General features: G+C 34.4%; 1 protein-coding gene across 7 annotated transcripts in view; it reads right to left on the reverse strand.

Annotated features, from left to right (window-relative positions):
* The window catches only part of LOC108973044, a 38,849-nt gene extending 18,839 nt beyond the window's left edge, over positions 1-20,010 (reverse strand). Inside the window, exons 1-3 of one of the 7 annotated variants that reach the window (XM_018940048.1) lie at positions 19,990-20,010; positions 18,272-18,445; positions 5,036-5,121 (exon numbers count right to left, since the gene is read on the reverse strand). The gene's annotated coding sequence lies outside the window, so the exon portion shown is untranslated. Of the gene's footprint in view, positions 1-5,035; positions 5,122-18,271; positions 18,446-19,843 lie in introns of all 7 variants that reach the window. The other 6 variants (XM_018940047.1, XM_018940045.1, XM_018940050.1 and 3 more) reach the window with 6 other exon arrangements.
* Positions 20,011-20,270: the final 260 nt, after the last annotated feature.

The raw sequence follows: 20,270 nt of genomic DNA on the forward strand, positions 1-20,270 counted from the left end.
CTGAAGATGCTATGTTCCGATTCCCCTAACGAACTTAAAAGGGATATTTGTACCAAGCTGCACTAAGATATATCAACTCATCATCAATTCATCCTCCACTTAATTTAATAGAGCTATGAGAGCACACTGCAGCAAGTTATCGGATTTTATGTATATATAGTATTTCCAAAGCAAGAACAGTTATGTTGTACTTCTATGATTGGCGCGCGCTAATTTGGAGCTTCATTGCTTGCCTTCGGTAAGTCTGTAAATTTTTAACGATAAGCATTTTTTAAACATGTAGATATATTGGAAGAGCAATTTTTAACTTTAATTTGCAACTGTTAGTGCCCTCTTTCAACAATTCAGTGAATATTGCAACCAAGTCGCATGGTACTGACATCATCATGCCAAATTAGCATTTAGCCGACGGAAAAAATGTTTTAAAATACTGAGCAAAGCAAAAATGATTAATCATTACTTCTCGTATGGCTCTAAGTCTCGCCTGCCTGCGCTGTCACCATGCATATCCAAACAGCAGTTCATGCCGCCTATAAGCTGCTGCTGCTTCTCACATGCTGTACTCATGTGCTTCTGACGTGTGTCAAACTGTCTGTCTCTCTGATTATTAGCCGTGCTGATTTTGGCACAAACAAATGGTTTCAAGCTTAAAGCCGAAGTAGAATTTTAAGTAACAACCTCGTATACATATAAAGTACATAAGTGATGAAGAACGAAATAACGCTAAAGCTAAAAAGTATTAACGCAAAGGAGCAATGATGTTGCCACATAAAACTGAGTGTTGGCGTTGATTGCCGTAATTAGTGGTCCACCGCTGATTATCGGGCACACGGCCATTTGTGTGTTTTGACAGTACTGAAAACGAATTCTTACAGCAGTCACTCTGATTAATTCCACCTTTGTAGGCATGCTCTTTGTACCGCCGACACGTGGTATGTACTAGTTTGAAAACCAAAAGACCACGAAAGACAATGAAAACTGAGGAGTTGAATGTTTGAAGTTTTAGAGAGGTTTTTTTGCGTTAATTACATCACTTCTTCAAGCTAAAACATTCCACAATCAAACAAAAACTAGTAGGATAACTAAAAAATTTAAAATTTTTTTTTTTAGAAATATCAAGCTGAGAAATGCATATAGATTTGTAATTTAGCCCTAATAATAATAGAAAATGCATGAACAAAGATAATGTGCTCATATAGCCATATATTAGATGTTTTTAATCTGTCATTTTAATAAGTGTTCCACTTAGAACAAAACAAACTTTCATCTTTAATACTTCTTTGTTTATAAGAATTGTACTTTGCCTTATATATTTACTTATTTAAAGAAATCAATGCATAGGAAACAAAAATATCTGGTAGTTGAGAAGCGAGAAAGACATCCATATGTATGTAAGTATAATATATATATGATAACATTATGTATTCCTAACATATTTTAATTTCACATATGCATATAAAATATTTTAGCAGAGCAAACTGTATGTGTATGTATTTACATACAAAACAAAAGAAATGGCGGTTGGTGTACCTGTGTATTGTATTAGTTCTCTGAAATGTAGAATTACATATTAATTTTGAAAGAAGAGGTCAATGTACCTTCAAGAAATTGAGCACAAAGCCACGGTATAATCGGTTTGGCAGCTGAAGCGGACAGGAAGTTAATATATCATTAACATACATATTCATTTAAATGAATCGAATATACGAATATTTATATTTTTGATAAAAAAAATTTACAACATTCTATAATAGAAGTAACAGATTTTCAATGGCATACTTTTGCGATAACATACTCTTAAATATCTTCCTACCACTGCGAAATATCTGTTTCTATCAGCATGTAGTTGGTAGTGGGACCGCAATTAAGTTTCATCGTCCCTCATCAGGTTTGTGAAAAAAAAAAAAAAAAAAAAAAAAAAAAAAAAAAAAAAAAAAAAAAAAAAAAAAAAAAAAAAAAAAAAAAAAAAAAAAAAACACAAGCTTCACCGTTCTACAAGTAGCTAGGCATCTGACAATTAAGTTGTTAGCGCTTTAGTCCACAGACAACTATGTATACATATATATGTACATATGAATATATGGAATGACTTGCTTTACACGAAACTCAATTGTTTTAAAGATATATTCCGTCAAAGAATACGTTCCGTTCGCAAAATATCTTACTCATAAATCACTCTAGCAACTAGTTAGATTTAGTTACATCTAATGTGTCATTATTAATAGTGAGAGATCCCTAAGGCCAATCGACTTCTTTGCCAATCGACTTCTTTGAAATAGTGATCATTATTGTTTGGTTTCTTCAACATAAAATGTATTTTATGAGGTCCAATTCACATAATTCTTTATAAACATCTTAAACGATATTGTTGTTTGGTCGACTGAAACATGTGAAAAATGAAGTCGTGGAAAACGGCCCAATTGAAAGTTGAAGAAATTGATGTTTCATCAAAGACTCAGTAACTTAGGTTGGAAGTTCGGTAGGATAAATATAGCTCTCGAAGTTAACTGTTTTAAATTACATTTCTTTCTAAGCGAACCATCCCTATTACCACAATTTGGCTGGTAGACAAAAGGTGCCTGCAAAGTGAACCATAGCCGATCCGACATATTTAAGTTATATATTGCTAATATTGTCTAAGTTTTGTTTACAAGAAATGCTTCAAGCGCAATTTATGCCCATATTGCACCGTTGGAATCACTTGCATTTGTAAACAGTGAAAGCGGTTTATGCGTTATTGAACTAATATGATTTTAGCACGTAAGCGCCTAACGGTTATACCGTCTGACCACTTGAGACCGTTGCATTTTGCTTTTACTTGCACTTTAAGCAGCACGAAAGTTGTTATGTCAGCTGGCAGGTTTCCTTATATTAATTGCACTCTGATGCACAAATGTGAGCGTGAAAGCCGTATATGGCAGGCGCAAATACTAACCTTATATATAAAGCCGTCTGCAAAAGTGTGCTTAGAAATCTGCCATTACTGGTTTAACCACTTCATTCATAAAGTAAAATATATACCTTATATTCGCCATGATATTCATGAGGCATTTATATATATACATATATATAAGCTTTTCTATAACTGATTAACAGCGCTTAACGTAAATATTCTAGGTCTGATATGTAAAATGGTATCCGGATATCGAAGGGCAAATAGAAATAGAAATTTTGAATACACCACACACTGTAAACTTTTATCTCTAAAGATAGTACGGAGGTTGGAAATGTGGTACTCCTTAAGAGTGTTTCGCAACATATACATCAAGAAATAGAATAAGCCAGACATAATTTAATAAACTTCTTTTATATTCTATAACCGAACTCTGGTGGCTCCTTTTTTTCCCGACGAGGGAGTTATGGGTGAGAAGAAGCCGTTGAAGAGGAAGAGTGAACTTCTGTACAGATGGGTCAAAGTTTGGGGAGAATGTTAGTGGAGGGGCTTACTGTCAGGAGATCTCTATCAGATCTTCAGACTTCCTGCAGTGTTTTCCAAGCCGAGTTTGCAGCGATTAAGGTAGTAGCAGATTTGCTGCTCCGGAGTGCAGTTTACTACACAGAAGTGAGCATTCAATTGATAGCTCGGCGAGACTAGTCTGGAACTTACAGTGTGTTTAGGGTCGGTCGAGGGGTGCCTAACCTCCTGTCGGTACTATAGAGTGTCTTTGTGAAAAGACTGGTATGAATGCCTGGCGCAGGAAATTGCAAACCCGCTGGGAGCAGGTCGGTGCTCCCGTATCCTCTTGTGTTCTGCTACTAGACAAGTAGCTAGGCTTCGCATAATCTCGTCCAGCACTGAGCCACCACCGGCATATGCGCTGTCGCTAAAGCGTTTTGGACTAAGATTGATCACAGGAGGTCTAGTTGTGGGGCTTTTACCTGGGCCTTGGCCTATTGGCGTCCATGGTGTAAGGTTGATAATCGTACAAGATGCCATTTGAAGTAGCTTTATGGAAGAAAACGAAGTGGAAATATCTCAGCACTTCCTTCTTGACAGCACTTCCTTCTTGCCTGTCCCGCGTTTGGGTCAAGGTTTAAACTCTTGGAAGCACATTCAACCGAAAACGGAAACAGCACGTAAGTTCACAAACTGCTTTAAATGAAGTTGAGTGAGTTAGTTCATTCGTTCAAAGGAACGCATTGGTAAAATTATTCACAAATCACTTTCAAACGAAAAAGATTTGCATTCGAGGGTTACCGCGTATTTTGAAAAGCCTTATCAAGCGCAATAAGTACGACTGTATGTACCTTTTTGTGACAAGAGATCAGTGCCCACCTGAGTCCAATTGGCAGTCTGCATAATGGCTGCTTCCCTGTGAAAGCCGCATAAACAGTATTATTGTGCCTTATTAGATCGCTGGTGGTCAAGACCAAAGTTAGGCCGAATTGCTAGACCACAGGCATTTTAGCCCCTGTATTATATTGTCCCGAACTTAGCACTTTCTTTTGCTTGTTGTTGCATTGTATTATGTTGTAAATTAATATGTCAATCATGTTGAATTAGCTTAGATTCAGTAGGTTTTTCCAAGGGAATATTAGTTTCGTTAATACATACTAAATATGTATGTACATATTGTATCTAAGTTATGGAGTTACGTATATCGATACCGATTGATAATAAGACCATTTTAAAATAAGGGAATCAAAGCACAAGTTTCTCGAACCTGAGCTGCTCTCCTATCTACTTCTTAATACGTGTTCGAACTCTTTTGATTCAGTAAATAGTGATTATTTGTCTTACCGTAAGCAGCTTTATATAGGATTGCGTGGTGACACACCTTATTTCAGATAATGACGAATTCTTGTTGAACAAGCCTAAAAAATATAAGTGCTGCTTCAGGGCTATTAATGTTAGGCATTCATATTTCTTCATATAAGCTCAATTCTTGACTTTCAACTGCAAAAACTACAAGCCTCACAGCACTGCGTATGTGCTTGCATATATTATTATATAGGTAGGAAATTAATATATGTATACATAAAATTCTATATGCATATGTATGTAGGTATAATTTTATGAGATTTATTCACATACGCTTTATGGTGACTAATCCAAATAAAAGCCGATTTGCGTTCATGAGGAAATTTTACCGCTTTGACGCTACGCCTGGCAATTCTTACCTGAAAAAAGCGAGATGAGAATAAACACTACGTGAGTGAATTTAAAAAGATGTGTAATCGAGGCTTCGTATATTCAAAATACAATACATACATATGTACATTTCTTTATCACTTGTGTAAAAACTATACCATAAAAATATAAAAATTTACGTTTGTCATAGGCGACTATTTCAATTTACTATTACTGGTTAGACAAATATGTAGAATATCTACTTAAAGCTCTACTGCAATTACTATACAAATAATGACACTTTTTGATTCTGGGAAGATATAACATGTGTGTCATCTTTTAAAGTATATTTATGATGAGTAATCATTTCACTATTTTTAATGCTGAAAGATGTTTACGGCAAATTGAAATTGCAAAATATTTTGATCGATTTATTGAAATGTTTTGGACTTGGTGATAATATACCAACCTTTGTCGAGTTATTAGTTTTTACTGCTAAATTTTATTTTAATATGATAACCTTATGTAAAAACACATGTATATATATATACAAAATATAAATGTATACTTCTACATTTATTTTTAAACTTGTCGCAATTCGCTAGTAGGTAACTGGTTTTACATGAATTTATTCCTTAAACTCGTTTAAATAGCCATTTTCAACAGTTAGGCGACTATGAGTATATACTTATTCATAATAAAATATATTTATATAACTACTTATAATGTAATTATATATATATATACATTCCGTCAATAAAATATTTTGCAAAATTTATATTTGAAGTGAGTCTGCAAATGTTGAAATTGCCTTCGCTAAAGTAAATAATCAAGTTTTTTATCGCCCCGATATGTGAGAAAATATAAATATGGTACATATGTCCACTACATACGTTGAAACATGGCTTGCTTTAATGATGCGTGATGCACGTCACAAGTGAGAAAAATATGACTACATATTTATCGCATTTGAGACACTTCAAGGTCAGAGAGTCAAGCACTCAGCAGTAAAGAAGTGCAATTTTATTTTTCCTTCAAAAACAAGTTTGTCTTTAGTAATGTAAATAATATAACTGTACTAAGTATATTGAATAATAAATATTTCATAAAAAGCAAAGACCATAAAAACCAGTTATTTTTTTAATTTAAAATACACAGCGTTGATACTCGCATATGTTATTCAACAAATTTAAAAGTAAATTAATTAGAAATAATCCAAAATTTGTCGCAAGATTGATTCAACTCCGAAAATTGGTGGAATTTGTATATAAGCCCGTTTTCTCGTGTAGAATTTATGGATGTCGAACGGATGTATTTTGTGGAACTTTTATCCCAGGCCAATCATCCGATGCCACACAGTAATAGTACAGCTGTAGAGTACAATAGTCCTGTGTTATCATGTGCGAGGTAGACAATTAAAATAATTTCACTCGAAACCCAAAAAGTTCAACTAAACCCTTACCGTCCCACTTTACCGATTAACAATGATTACAACTTGTTCTTATACCGTTTGATCTATAACTGATTGACCTTTGAAAGTCGAAAACATTTGTCATTTTGATCTTTGAACCGTGAAGTAAATCTTAATACCCCGAAGGAAACGTCGAATACTTTTTAAAATATAGTGTTCCCGCTTGAAAAAAAAGAAGAAAACGTTAACTTCGGCTGCACCGAAGTAAATATAGCCTTCACTGTTGCATTTCTTTCAGTAATCCGTTATGAACAATTTTTTTTTTGGAGATTATATTGCTACCTTAAGCAGTAATCCATGTCAAATTTCGTGAAGATACCAAGTCAAATGCGAAAGTTTTCCATACAAGCCCTTGATTCGATCTGAACAATTTCTCCTGAGATTACTTTGTTGCCTTAGAAAATAATATATAACCAATTCCGTGAAACGTGAAAGTTTTCTATACAAGAACTCGATTCCGATCGTTCAGTTTGTATGGTAGCTATATGCTATAGTGAGCCGATCTGAACAATTTCTTCCTATATTACATTATTTCTCTCATACCAAAAGATATATCGTCAAATGAGGAAGTTCCCATACAAGAACTTGATTCCGATCGTTCAGTTTGTATGATAGCAGGAACAGTCAAAAACGCTACTGCCTTCCTCCCTTTTCCTTCCTCATCGGCAAAATGTGAGCCCAGTGAAAAACGTGGCAAAAACGCAGAATTCAGCCATCTTTGTTTGTTTTCATTTGCACAATGTTACCATTGCTCAATACACATATATAGTTTTGTACACATCTATGTTTTCAATTACAAATTTTTATAATATAAAATATCAAAATTAGAAACAAAATAGTTTATATATTTATAAATAATAGCATTTGACTCCAATTTTGAGTTATTTTAAGAAAATTTCAAACATATTGAACAGATTGAATTATAAAAGTTGATAATTACTACAGTATATAGATATTGGCAACCCTGGGTTGTGAGAGAGCAATCAGCTGACACGTTTAGACGGCAAAAACCAAAATGCTGTAGATTCTCACGTCATCCGACGTCAAAGAGAGAAGGGAGTAGCGTTTTTCACTGGGCACTTACATTGCGCGCCCATAAGATAGGTCGAATCAGCTGACACGATTCTGCGTTTTGACTGTTTCTGCTATGACAGTTTGACAGTTTGGTTCGATAGCGGTAGTTCCGTCAAATGAGCAGCTTATTGAAGAGAAAATTACTAGTTCGCATATATACAGACAGACGGACATGGCTAAATCGACTCCGCTCCGCATACTGATTATTTATATAGACACTTTATAGGGCCTCCCACACTTCTTTCTGGGTGTTACAAACTTCGTGACAAACGTAATATACCCTGTTCAGGGTATAGAAATGCTATTATAGAACCTTGGTATGCTGTATATGTACGATGGTTTTATTTCAACTTTAGTAGAATATAAAAAAAATTAATAACTGGTAAAATGATGATTTTAAAGAATAATCGAAGCATTATCTTAGTTTAAAAATTATATGGTTCAAACGTTGTCAAATCTTTTCTACTATATTTATTTCTCACTATGCAATTTTTCTCACATTCTTACCCGACGCAGGCGAAATACAAAATGATACAACCAACGAGTGAACAGCCAATTGTACAGACTTTGAATTTTATAAGATAGCTGCTTTTTGTAATACAAGGGCGGAAATTCCAGAGGAATTGCACAACGTGCAGTATACCTTACATACCAGCTGTCGGAGCGCAGCTGAACAGTTTTGTGACTTCTGCGTGGTCGGAACTAGTGTAACACCGACGGAGGCTGCTGGCGTTGGTAAAACAATATGTGTTACATACGGGAACATAAGTACATACATATGTACGTATTTTGCTTTACTTGGGGCGGAAGGTGCGTTGGTTGCATTACTAAGTTGGTTTTTCAACCAGATTTGTTGGTTGATAGGTTAGTCGGTGTGCAGCGTTGCATGTGAGGCGCAATGCCAACAGCAGGAAATTGTTGGCGTGTTGCGGCTAAACAATAAATGACGCGATGCTGTCTCGTGTCCATACATATGTATGTACATGTGTTTATATATTTGTACAACCAAAGCATTGGCGGCAGTACAACGCTTGCATGCGAATAAATGCGTCGGCCCATAATATCTGTGGGTAAATCAGCAAAATTATGCCCATACGAACTACCTTTGTCTATTGTCGGATGAATAGACAGGCCGCTAGACAGACAAGTCTTCCGATAACAAGCTGTCCGCCAGCGAGTAGACACAACAATTTGCAGATAAATATTTAAGTTGAAAAATATTTAAGTTGAGAAGTGGTGAGTCGGAATACTTTTGTAAAGAAAACAAATGCGCGGTCCTTTCCTTGGAAGGAGAAGGAATGAGAATCGCAACCCAGACTTACATTCCTGTATACAACTATTTTATTGTAGGCAAAATCCGCAGTTTTTAGTAACTAATGTAAGGGTCAAGGGTATTAAAAATCAAGGATGTGAGACATAATTGCATTATTTATTTTCTTGACAAACTTTTTGCTTAATTATATTATTAAATTATGAATGAAATTGAAGTACTGTAAACAAAAGTTTGTATTTTAGAAAGTTACGTCATATACCACCTTTTTCCCAGGTACTCATTGAAGTTGTACGCGATATATTATAAGTTTGCCACGAAGTTTGTATCACCAAGAAAACAAGGTCAGATAAATACAAATAAGTCGATTTAGCCATGTCCGTCTGCCTGTATATGACATATGAAGTATCGATCTGAAATTTTGTACACATCCATTTCTCTCCAAGAGATTTCTTATTTGTCGGAAACCTTGATATTGGACTACTAAAACATAAAACTGTCGTGCAAACTGAACCATCGGAGTAAAGGACTTGTAAGGAACACTTTTTTAAATTGACGCGATATCTTCACGTCTTGGACACTACTACAATTTTCGTAGAAATTAGACTGATCGATTAAAATCAAGTTCTTGTAAGAAGTTCTTTTTTTTATTTGTCAAGAGTACTTCGTAATGCTTCGGTGCAGCGAAGTTAACTCTTTTTCTTGTTTTTTCTATGAAGACAAGAAAAGAGCAAACAAAAAAAAAAAATAATACGTTCATTCTTTTCTGGCTCATTATCTAACATAAAGCTCCTGTTGACTTGTGTTTTGCTCTTTAATTTGAAAAAGTTAAATTCAACATTTTCGGTTTCAAATGCAGATTTGAATTGTGAGTTTTTTAAATTTGTTCGAAGTCCTTATATTTACTCTTATATTTAAGCTTCCACACGTTTTCTTAATTTTCTTACATTGTGTATTCGTTATACCAAAATGAAGAAACAAAATTTCTTTATAGTTACTATAATGAGAAAATAATTATGGCTGAAAACTAAATTATGTTCTGATGCAGACTTACTGCCACTCTTGTTGCCTGGATCACTTATACTTGTTATTGTATGTCGGAATGATCTCAAAGCATTCAATGTGCTTAGAAATGACTTTGCATGTAAACACCGTTTTAAGTCATTGTGGTTTTACTTTGTCTTCGCCAGCTTTTGTCTTCCGTCTCATTATTATTGTTTATCTAACAATTCCTTTATACATATACAGCGCACATATATATATATATATATGTGATTTTTTAATGTGTATACTATACTATGTACATGCGAGAGGAGTAGCTTCCGCAAAGTTTCCTGCTTTGTCTGTCTACAGGCACTTAAGTGAGCGTGTGTTGCGAAATGTTGCAGTAAATTCAAAGAGATTGCGGCGATGCAATCGCTGACTTAAAACATTATACTTTCACACCTTAAAATACATATGTTATGAACGTGATATTTCCCATAGAATTTTTTGAACTACATATATACATATATTGTGCGAATTCCATAAAATTCAATATTTACGTCATATTTCGGAGATGTGGCGTCTCTTAGTGGTATATCATTCTACCTAGTTGTCAATGTAAAGGCTTTTAATTGATATTTACATACGTTCCATGTATATTGTGCATGAAATAACAAGAGAACAATGTTTACAACTTACTACAAATGCTGATTCTCTGTACGTCAAACTTTAAGAACACAGATCTGTCACTGACCACATGTATAGGTCAACAAGTATCTAAAAGGTAACAAATAGTTCATCGTTTGATAAAGTTTTGGCTTTTAAGACGAAGATGGAGCCAACATTATCAACATTGTCACTGATCTGTAACGAGTACGATTCGGTTAGTTTTTTCGATCTTCTGGATGAGTCACACAGTAAAGAAATAAGAAACATGATTGCTTTTCACAAAAAAAAAAAAACTCTCAAAAAGTGAAAAATATTTAAATACGTGTTGCACATTTGTGGTGAAACTGGAAATGAAGATGACATCTAAAAGTAGAGACAAATCTATTATTCTCTTTATAAGAAGAAACCATTGCACAATATAAAAAAAGTTTAAGAACAATAATTATTAATTCAAAGAAGGATTAAGCACCTGCTAAGGTTTCAGTGTTTATGGATGCTTCTTTGCTGAGGAATTCGATGTTTTGAGGTGTTTCGCAGAAAAATGAACGCTGTTACAATGAGAAAGTTGTACTCGTATAAAAAATTTTTATCGAGGTTAGCATTGCTTTACTGTAAAAACAACCATGAATGGATACTGCAATTTGACAATGATCTGAAACATAGAAGCAGACTCTATTTTCAAAGGAAACAAGAAAACCATATTGTTACTTTAGATTGACCATCACAGTCATCAAACGCCATTCCAATAGAGAATGCTGATCTTTAATGAAAGACAAAATATCAGGAAAACGTAAACAAAAATTTTATTCGGCTGACGGAGAGACAGAAAGCTTAGTTGCCAATAGCCATCAAAGCCCTCAGGCTAAAATTGACTATGCGGTTTGGATCAAGTTTTGGATAAACGTAACTATAACGTAATAATTACAACATTTTTCCAGTATACACTACCTACACTTTAGAAAACGAAATTGTTATTTTCTGAATGCACTAACTATAATGTGAATGGTTCGATTTTGGTTACAATATAAGAAGAAGTTTGCTAAAATTAGTAATAATGTTTTTGGAAGCTAACTTCTAAATCCGGAGAAATTACTTTTTCTTACATTAAACTCAATCTCTCGAATTAGATTGGTTCAATAACCATTCGAGTGTTGCACAGTGTTGTTACTTTAGATTTTGAAGGAATCGTTTTTCCTATTATTATTCGCTCCAAAACTCCAAACAACAACGAAGACAAAATAATTTTCATATAGGCAATCAACAAATCACTTTTGATTACACATACTTTTAATCAATTTTAATCACTCTGTTAATAATTTAATTCATATACTATAAGATAGATAGTAAAAAGTACATAAATTAAAGTACTAATTAGTAAACGAATGCAGCTAACTTAGCATATACCTACACTAAAACAAGTTTGTATATATTATAAAAAAAAAAAAAATAAATGCCTTTAGTGCCTGATATGGTCAACTAACTGGTATAATGAGGAGTATGAAGAATGTAGACAAGAGAAATCACCCAGTTTGACGTGTAATAAATCTTTTTAATGCCAAGACATGGTTACTTTGCATAAAAGCACGCCTTCATTTAATAGTCATTAATTAATCTTATAACTTTGGAATTTAAGGGCAAAGATTGGACGTCAAATATTAATGTACTAGACATGAGCATACTTTGACACAAATGTACAGCTTTGGTATCATAGAAATAAATTCTCCTTTAACTCAGCCAGAAACCGAAGTTTTTTATATATGATACATGCATTTGGATAAAAGTAAATATATTTTTGGAGCTATAACAAATATTATCAGATTGAGCACCACTACTTTTTCAAATTCAACAACTTACCCTTCTTTTATATCTATTTTTCTAAGGTTAATATTTGGCCCAAAGTTTTCGCAATTTTAACCAATAAATAAAATCTAAAACCTAGTTTAAAATGGATTAAATTACATAGTAATTTTTTCACAACATTTCTTTTGACTCGACTGAAAATACTCTTCTATGCGGCTGCAGGATTTAACTATTTTATATTATTCTTGCCTTTACTTGGCTGCAGTTTTTCTGCACACTACTTTACATTCATAGGTTCTAAAACTTACTATGTGGCAAGCAGAGCATAATATGCTATACGCTGTCTAGATTCCTCTTGACGTTGAGTTTGATTAGTAAAATGCATGGAACATCGCTTTCAGTTATCTCATTTCAATGTGGCTAAATAGGACAACCGCGACCACCCCACCAGCATTACTTAGTGGTTTGCCCTGTTGGTAGGGTATTTAATTCATGATGTGTCAGCGCTGAGAGACCGCCTGCGATGATGCGTGCCGCGCATATTTATGTATGAGCATGCTCATCCATCACTCCTGCAACGGCTAGATCATAAACCAAATGAGCGATGGGATGCCCTAGTAGCTTTAACGCATGCCAAGAGGATCTCATAAATTTCCCATTTACTAGTGGATATATACAAACTTTTTGCAGCCTGCAACAGAGGCGTGTATACCATATTTGAGTACAGGACTACTAGCTTCATGCATACATATACTATTTAGAACATTACAAACACATGTGTCGGGCCAACATTTACCTGCAGAAGTCTAATTGAATCTAGCTTTATGAAGTACGGATCTTATTAATGGTTGTCGTACAAGCAGAAGTAGCATAACACCGCATGCGGTGAGCTTCTCGGCTCAGCCATTACAACAGTTGAAATGTAAGAGGGCAACCACTATGATATATGTATGACAATTTATAAAACATGGGTAATGTTAAAGAAAAGTTTTCTCGATGAGTTACTTTTCTTTTTTGTATACACTTATTGGAACACCAGTTTTAACGAATTTTCCACATGCGTTTATCGTGTACTTTCTTGATCTCATGGCTAGAGGTGATAATTTATGTAAACCCAAGTTAGTTGAAGAAAAATATTAACTAAGCCTCAAAAACATTAATTCTGCCTTAGGAAATTGTGTTTCAGTAAACCTTTCAAAATATTTTCAATAACCTAGATATTCTCTCAACGATATTCATTATAACCGATATTTCTAACTTACCAACCTTGTCTACAATGAAAGCAGTTACAATAAATGTTGAAAAATTGGTTTAAAATCGGACTAAAAATTTAGGGTTTCTTATTTTCAAAAAAAAAAAAAAGACCAAGGCTTTGTAAGAAAAATAAAATTCTTTAAAGGATTTGCATTTAAATACAAATATGAATACAAATGTAAGTTCCTGTAAGCAAATTTTAACAACTGCATTTTAATAAAATTTGCATACAATTCATTCGATAAGGCACCACTTCTGTCGCAAACAACTAGCTCGAACAATTTTGAGTTTATTGAATTTTATTCAATGAGCAAAACAAAAATAATGAAGTCATTGAATAATTGAACAGTGCTGAAATATACTATGTTGCAATGTACAAAAGAATTTCCATTCTACCGCAAAAGCAACAAAAAGAAAAAAACAAGTACAAGAAAATCAATACATATGTGTATGTATAAGTTGTAAATAGTTATATGCATATGAGTCTATGCCTTCTCCTTATAAATGCGTTAATATTTATTTACAATTGGTTGGCAATGGCAGCACTGGAAATTTATTATGCAAAAGTTAGACCGATGCGTCGCATAACCAAATACATATTTGTGCTTCTGCGTACTATATATGTGCTCATGTAGGTATGAAAATATCTAGTAGCAGTTAATCTCAGACATGGGTAGGTCGACGTTGAAGTCGTTCGCTGCGTTGGCTGGCAAAAGTCACAAATTCAAAGAACGATTTTGAATGCATAAAAAGCAAGCAGCGAAATAAAAATGTAGAAAGACTTAAGAAACGAACATAGCAACGCGAACGCGATCCGCAAGCGTCAATGGTCAAACAAGTTGCCAATTGAATAATCAACGAGCCAACTATAGACTTTACGCCCACGATTGTGTCACCAGTTTTGGTATGAGCCACCTTGTACAAGCCAGCGTTTTATTGTGTTACCAGTTTATGTTCATTTCGCGATTTTGGTCGATCGCATTTCTGTTAAATTAAGAAAATTTTGCAGCAAACAAATAATGCTTTTAAAATTTTAATGCGGCTTATGATGTGATTTTTGCTGGAAGGTATGAGATTCAAATGCGTAAACAGTCAAATGTTTGATTGATCGACAAACACCCACCAATACCATAAGATCTGCAAGAATGTTTCGTAGAACTTGTCGAGTGGTCTATGAGACCTACCAGCTTTATTAAGTAGTGTGGGTCGATAAGTTCATATGTACACGACTCGGCCGAGTGATTATGTGGCAGAAACCGCATCATTTCCATGTTGGTGGTGTTTCGATGTTTGTGTCACGTAACCATTGCTAGTCATACAGCTGTCATTGCCATAAAAATGAGATTTTGCCTTGATAGGTGCTAATGGAAACCAACTTTTTTAGTTTTGGCCATAAAAATGCATTCAACATTAAAATTTACTAGGCGATAAGGAGTATAGAAAGTTTTTACAATGTTGCGTCATACATATACCAGCTTAAGATTACTTTCATATTGGTGCTAAGATCAAAATCGCAAGCAACATTACCTTTTTCCTGTACGCAATAAGCTCTGAAACCTCACATCTCTTTAAATCATCATAATAAATCTCCAATATACTATAAACTATATTCAATTATAATACTTCGAATGTCTCTTCTTATTGAAAGTAAGTGGCATGTGTTTAGGTTTGTTAAGAATTTTAAAATTTTAACTTGATGCCTGAGCAAAGAAAATGTTCATGAAAATCAATGTGGATTGTTGTATGCTTTAGTAAAAAGAGTTCATCAGTGAATTAGTTGTTATAAATGATATAATATATTATATTCGGCCGATAGCCCATGATGCTAGTGCTGCGTATTTTCTTAAGTTTGTATAATAATTGTATTRTTATGTAAGCTTTTATAAAATAAAAAAAAAATATATATATATATTATATATCAGTTGCGGATTCAGAAGAGGGAATATGGGAATTCAGCTCTATCTGTATCTGTTCGATTGATACATTCTCCACAGAGTACAATACTCCAAGTTTTCCCACATAATAGGCATCAACAATGATAGATACGATGCTTGTACCGTCCGAAATCGAAGTCAAAAAACATTTTCGATTCGTTTATTCAGATACGAGAATTATGGCGACAGAAGTGAAAATTGACGAAGAAAAACCAAGAATCTGCTGCCAACAAAGAAAACGCAAAAACTTGCGAAGCGTGAGAACTTGCGAAGAATACTACAGGGTCTAATGAATTTCAACCGAGTGTGCTGTTTCCTGAAAAAGCTTGTACTTTGAAAACCTTTGGATAATGACAACGTCGTGCAACGTTTGAAGCTTAAAAGTGAACTTGATAACTGGCAATGCCTTTGGGGCAGGAGCAAAAGTCAACATACAACAAATTACCGACTATTGCATAGAATCGTTGAAAAACTGCGATGTAGACGTATACCCCATAATTCATAGTTATCGTCACATATTCTGCACACTTCCTGTGACGAATGCCAGCTGTAGACGCTCTTTTTCGAAACCTCGCATATGAAAACATGACTGACTACGAACATGCTTCAAGATAGATTGATCGGCCTGGCATTGCGGCACATGCTTTATGACATTGAAGTCACTGCAGAAGAAGTTCGCGAAGGTTTTCAAAACTTCGCCCACATCGTTTTCTTTTGTGAAATTTTTTTATCCATACACGCACTTAATAAAGTGTTATGCATTGCAATAAAGGATGGAACTGTATTTATCACAAACAAATTGGTTAAAATGTATAATAAAGTTTGAAAAATGCTTTTAACAATTAGAGTATAATTAAAGACGGTGGTCCCTGCAAAATTGAAAGATGACAAATTATTCAATGTATTCTTGCCTTTTTCCTTGTTAAGATCACACGATTCTGATTCGAAGATATGAATTTTGGAATAATATATTTACATATAGTATATGTTTAAGTATTTTAATTTCCGAAAAAAGTTTTAGTCTTAGTTCTAAAATCTGTTTTGAATGAAGTCATGTGTAGAATTTCGGGCAAGTGAGGAAAGTCTCGGAGCACTATTCACTTGAGAGTGGCCTAAAATGATTCTCTTACGTATGGCTCAAGCAGCACTCTACGTCCGGTCTTAGTCCAAGTATCATCCGGGTAGCCAAAGAAAATCCGTTTGAAGGCGAGCTAAAGTGAGAAGGTGAAATATCCCCTACATAGGGTTGTGCGCGGGGTTTGGGACCCGCCACGTAAAAATACGCCCCCAATGGAAAAGAAACAACAGCCTCGGACTAGAAACCTCTTAACTAAGCTATAAGCGTTTGTCAACGATAGATGGCAAGCCTACTAAATAAGCAACAAGTGGCAAGACGAGTGATGCTTGCGGGGGATTATCGAGAGCAAACGCGAGGAAGTAAGACGTGCAACTTTGGTTTTTAGAGCTTTACGTTTAATATTCTTGAATTATATACTAAATTAAACATTCTAATATTCACAATTAAATATAAATATACTCGGTTAATAAACGGTGTTTTATTTTGATCAATACCTTCACACGTTTAAGCGGTGTCCAGGCCAGTAAAATAAAAAAAATTCTAAAATCTGTATAATCTTTTAAACCTAGGTTTTTCTGCCATCTAGACAGACATTTCATAACACAAATCCCCTAGTTTATTAAGGGAATACCGAAAAAATAATTATTGTTGTATTGGAATAAGTTTGTACAAATACAAAACTACGGTGGTTTTATTTTACAGTTAAATGTAAGTTATTAAACCTCGAGATAAAACCTTTTAGTGACTTTTGATTCTAATTATTATGGCTATTGACAATGACATTTTGTTCCCAGACGAAGCTAGACTTTAGTTCCTTTAGAAATCAATCTATAGGAGAGTTGTTGTATGATATTAGCCTTTGATTTGTTGCATTTCAATAAGCAAAAGAGAAAAGTTTTTTATAAAGAAGAAGATCAGCAAAAAGGCAGACGGGCTGTATCGTTATTTGGCGGCCAGTTTGTAAGTTCTAAGCCCCTATGTTATTAAAACCTCAGCTAGAAATAGTATGTATATGCTTTAAATTATCATTATATAAATTATACATTCATAATATATAGTACTACCTACATACGTACCCACTCATGTTGTACTCTTAGTTATGTACGAACATAATGAATGTAGCCCACTTATGTATTGTAGGAGCGCAAGTTAATTTTTAAATGGGTTAATTCAATGCAACACACTTCGTCTGTCAGTTGCGTGCTTGGCTCAAATCACAATTCTTAATAATTATCCGAGTTGCACATGCAACCCGTTGGCATAACTACTTGAAAATCAGTTAGCTAACAGTCGTCACGCTTCAGTGGTAACCATCAAGGAGGCATCCATATATTAGTAAACAACATATGTATATGTGTGTCATGCATGCGAATACATATGAACGTAGCATACAAAAAAGTACTGCTAGCCATTGAAAATTTCCTCTATCCGTTCGAAAAAACTAACTGAAAAGTAATTTCTCAGTATCCGTCTGTTCTATGAGGCTATGAAAATATGTTAGGTAACAGTCATACGAAAACGATAAATCTAACATTTTTTAAATAATATTCTTATAGTTAGAAATAAGTAGACATGCAAATAGTTAATAGTTAATAATATTTCAAATAGTACATATAATAATAAATTTGCATAAATTTTGAAAACTGTATGCTAATTTGAAACTCACCTCGGTTTTGCACGCATTCAAAATGTGTATCCAATATAAAATTTTAGACAAATTTAAGCTCTGTTGAAAAATTTGCTTTTGCTGAGTAGCCAAAGTCTCCAAAACAATGTTTTCAGTCTCTGTTATTTGACAATCGGAGAAAAATATATGTACATTAAAACAAGTTCACGAAACCTACAACACAAATACGATCGAAAAGACTTTGAATTAGCCGAAAAAATGTACATATGTATGTACACGCGCATATACAGCTACACAAAGAGGGCAAAAGTATGAAAATACATATGAACAGCGGCAACAAGCCGAGCAGTCAAGCTTGGCATCAGAAGCAGAAGCAAGTTTAAGCCAAAACTTGTTGCCGCCACTCACTGCCACATACTGCCACAAAATTTTGGCTGATGACGTTACGACGTTATATCTTATTGTTCTGGTTTTGAGTGTTTTTTATTTTAATTATTATTATTTGTTTGATTTTGCATTATTGCATTGTTTTTGTGGTGCATTTGGTAAATTGGCGTTTTGTCTATTTCACTTTGTAGTTGTTTAAAACTGGCTAAGCACAACTAATGACTCTCAGTTATTTTTTATTCAAAAGCTTTATTTGATGACGAGTTCAGAAGAATCGCACGAAACACACGAAGCAATACTCGCATATGTGCATATAACACGAACAACACTGTGAAAGCGAAACAAGCCAGTGATTACCTACCGACATGGCCCGTTCACCTTGAGTTGCCAAAAATTTAAAATGACATATGTAGCTACGCTCACACACTTCCTTGGGAACTTATTAAAAATTAGCCAATACGTGGAAACAGTATAAGCTTATATTTTAAGCAAGAAATTCATTTTAACTTCGATTCCATTGAGGAAGTTTGATGCTGTGCAATTTAGCACTCTTTTTATAAGTGTGAGCGGTTTTTATTGCTTAAGATTATGGAACAGCTGAGTTATTGTATTTATGTTAATTTCATCAGATCGATGGTAGGTGTAATTTGTGAGAGGTATCTTTATGTGTACAAGTAATGAAATTTTTAAATTTTCTCGTAAAATAATAAACCGTTAAAACTTAAGGAGAAAAACTTAGATTTGTGCAAGTAAGCTGTGCTCACGAATTTGTACAAAAATATCTATTTTTGGTGTTAAATCGCAAGCGTTGTTGTATGCATTTTCACTGCTGACCTCATTTGCTGACATTTACACTCATGCCATTGTTGTGCAATATTTAAGTAATTAATTTTTGTTGTATTTTTATTCACATTTATTCACTTTTGCTAATGATTTCCACACCTTTGCACGAAATTTGCCATTACATAAAGGGTCAGTCGTTGCATAGTGTACAAATTGGCAACTTTTGTTGTTGTTGCGCTAACGTTCAGCTCGCGCTCTCATTCACACCCACTCCTCCACACATGCTCCATTGTTAATTCTTAAATGAATTTATTACAACTATCATTACACAGGAATTCAGCATGTTGAAAAATTTGTTTAGTTTCAGTGGAAAGCCTTAACGATTCACGCTTAAAAGTATCTCAAAATAGTTTAAGCCAAGCACTCATCTTTTTTACTCACTTCATTTAAATATTTGCTCGTCTTTTGTTTTGGAAACACAAAAGCGATCAAGCGACTAGCAAAACACAACACACTCCCCAACTGCCAAAAGTATATACATATGTATATACCAATAATGATAGTAAGTACCACACAATGATCCGTACCTTGGCCCGCACTGTTTGATTATCTGCTCTCGACTGTTTTAGCCACTCGCCTCAAAGCTTACCTGCAGCCGCTTTAGCTAATATCAATGGTCGGACTCTCCACACACGCATTGTAGCTTAGCGGACAACTTGTTGCATTAGACAGAATCACGTCTAAAAGCGCTAGTTACGCCTTGCCCGCTCAGACGTAAAATCCAACACTTTAAACTGCTTCGCTCATTCATTCTCTACAAACTCGGTGATCGTTTTTGTAGACTTATCGCGGGCCGTTGACGCAAGAG

The sequence above is a fragment of the Bactrocera latifrons genome, unplaced genomic scaffold, assembly GCF_001853355.1.
Source record: "Bactrocera latifrons isolate USDA-ARS-PBARC rearing strain unplaced genomic scaffold, ASM185335v1 scaffold_45, whole genome shotgun sequence".
Taxonomy (NCBI): Eukaryota; Metazoa; Arthropoda; class Insecta; order Diptera; family Tephritidae; genus Bactrocera; species Bactrocera latifrons.